This window comes from Elaeis guineensis, chromosome 1 (assembly GCF_000442705.2).
Source record: "Elaeis guineensis isolate ETL-2024a chromosome 1, EG11, whole genome shotgun sequence".
Classification (NCBI taxonomy): domain Eukaryota; kingdom Viridiplantae; phylum Streptophyta; class Magnoliopsida; order Arecales; family Arecaceae; genus Elaeis; species Elaeis guineensis.
The window spans coordinates 165,728,473-165,731,376 of record NC_025993.2 but is presented as its reverse complement, the minus strand read 5'-3'; the positions used below and the strand labels follow the sequence as shown (position 1 = coordinate 165,731,376).

The 2,904-nt window shown below is 39.3% G+C and overlaps 1 pseudogene; it reads left to right on the top strand.

The window, feature by feature from the left end:
• The first annotated feature begins 1,488 nt into the window (after nucleotides 1–1,488).
• On the top strand, nucleotides 1,489–1,585 carry LOC114912710 (U6 spliceosomal RNA; annotated as a pseudogene).
• The last annotated feature ends 1,319 nt before the right edge of the window (nucleotides 1,586–2,904 follow it).

Sequence of the window (2,904 nt, the reverse complement as noted above, 5' to 3'; positions counted from 1 at the left end):
TTTAAGTGATCCAGTGGAGATATCTTTTGAGCGTCGTGTGCCAGTGCTAGGAGATGTTGGTGCATTCGCTTGCTCTTCTTCTTAGCCTCTGTCCATTTTAGATTTTCGTTGGAATTCAAATGCAAGTATTCAGAGGGTGTTTGGTTCGTAACTGAAATCGAAATAGAAATAAAAATCGGAATGGTTTGAAATCAGAATCGGAATGACCAAATCCTTAAAAGCATTTGGTTCGTGATCGGAATCAGAATCGGAATCGGAATTGAAATGAAAATTTGAATACATAGAGGAGAGTAGAGATTGAGAGGGTGTTTGGTTGGAGGGAGTGGGGGTCTGAAATCAAAATCGGAATCGAAATAGATGGCTCTCATTCCAACTGTTTGGTTGGAAGGAGTTCCATTCCGATTTCGATTCTAAGGTAGAATGAAAATGGCTCAATCTATATACAACTCAATCCCCACTCTTTTCTATGGATTCAAATTTTCATTCTGATTCCGATTCCGATTCCGATCATGAACCAAACGCTTCGGAGGATTTGACCATTTCGATTCTGATTCTAAGCCATTCTGATTTTCATTCCCATTTCGAATTTGGTTACGAATCAAACACCCTTGAGTTCTGTATAGATTGAGCCATTCCCATTCCATTCTAGAATCAGAATCAGAATGGGGCTCCTCCCAACCAAACGGTTGGAATGGGAGTTATCCATTCTGATTTCGATTCCAGACCCCCACTCCTCTCAATCAAACACCCCGTTAATCTTCTTTTTGATCTTAGATATCTTAAAAGATGGTTTGATTTTTTTTTTTTTTTTTAAAAGGACCTTATTTCACTTTTTCCTTCATATACATTCTGTAGTTATTCTGTTCAATAAAACAGTTCATCTGCTTCCCTTTTCATCAAGGGAAAAAAAAAATGGTGGAGTGCTCCGATTTGGTGTTGGATCTGTGGACGGCAGTGGTGGGGACGGTCGGATAAAAGTAATGTACGACTCCGAAAAGGACGGCATGCTTAAAAAAACAGAAAACTTGGTTTTTGTCTAACCATAGCCAAAAAGATGGTATACTTGAACAGAAACTTCACCGCTCAAAAAAACTCGGAGAAAATGAAAATTATTCTTTATCCTGACATACGCTACATAGACAGAAAAAAAGGGGTTATAACAACACTCGACACTCACCATATTCTATACGTGTTCTTCCATCATTTTGTATGCAACCGGGTGTCGTCTTCCTTTTTTGTGGAGAAGTCTTGAGATAGAGTGGGAGCTAGTAGGCGGTGGCTGGAGAAGAGACAAGGACCATTGGACGAAACAGCCTGGATAATGTAATAATACATCATTAAAGAACAGGGCGTCAAACACTTGGAATTTTGTTCGACAGGAGAATCCAAAGCCCAGTCATGCATCATACAACTTCAGAAGCAATTGGGAAAGAACTAAAAGTTTAAAGAACATTAGCAACGATGTTATTATCAACATTAACAGCAATGTTCTTAGAAATACGAGAAAGTTGGAACGACACAAAGAAGATAAGTATGACCTTTGCTCGAGGATGACATGCGCAAATTTAAAAATGGCCCTTGTCTTGCAGAAAGAAAAAAGTAAGAAAAGTCCCGTGGGTAAATCAATGTAGATACAGGGCTGATCACAACATATAAATTAACTCATTCCAGACTAACCTGCGAATAATTTCACTAGTAGTTTGTGGATCAGGTAGCCATGACCTTGGTCCAAGAAGACTTGTGCCTTCATATTTGTCTAGATATTTGACGTCTACCACGTTCTTCAGTTTTTGGCTCAGTGGTAGATAATTTTCTGCACGAATTATTTACAGATGGCTATGTACATTAGTGATTGTATCTTTGGCAGCAATTAATAAGTCATCTGGTTGGTCTCTAAACAAAAGGCAGTGCAGAAGAAAAGAGCAGAAGGAAGACAATTAAGTGGTCAGGTGCTTCTTGTTGAACCAGCCAGAGCAGAAGGAACAGGGGTCTGAAAAGTGATTCAGCCGTTGAACCATCAAATTGTGAAAAAATTTCATCTTCTGAAAACAATCGGCTGCTGAACCAGCCAGTGTAGAGGAAAAACAACAGGAAGATTGGTTCCAGAAATCCTTGAAAGGAGGAATATCAGGTAAAGAGCTCGGTCAGTATGCCAGATAACCTCCAGGTAGCATCTGTAGGCAATTTTAAACCTCTTTTCAGGTTGAAACTGTGGTAAGTGTAGGTATGCCTCAAGTGTAGAATAAGTTTTAGGTATGCCTTTTTTTATTTTTTATATTTTTTTAAGGTGTAGGTATGCCTCAAGGGTAGAATAAGTTTTAGGTATGCCTTTTTTTATTTTTTATTTTTTTTTTAAGGTGTAGGTATGCCTCAAGTGTAGAATAAGTTTTAGGTATGACCCCCCCACCGCGCGCGCCCCCCCCCCCCCACCCCACAAAACCTTTTTTTTTTTTTGATAAAGTGCCCCTTTTTTTCCGATGATAAGGGGAGCAAAACATGCTAAAATTATTAATAATTGCAGAGAAGAGTACGAGGAGGGTATTAGGAAAAGGAAAGAGTTGACTACATAGGGAAACAAATTCTGATGTCAGATAATTGAGCTCCTACCCACTCACACAGAAAAATTTCACCCTTGCTGTTGAGTATCGGCTCTGTTTGGTAACAAGTTGGTCAGCAAACATGACAAAGCTTTGTGGTTCTTTAGAGATTTACCGTCGCATAAGCTACCTCAGTGGATAAACCATTTGACGCGCCCTGTGAAGTACTGTGTATGCTTGATTTTCTGTGCAGAAATATTCTCAAGTTTCTTTCCATACATGAGTGCCAATAGATCGCCAATGCCAACCAATCCCATGCACATCTCAATGTCTTTTTAATTTTTCATCTTCTCCATGAGGACCAAAG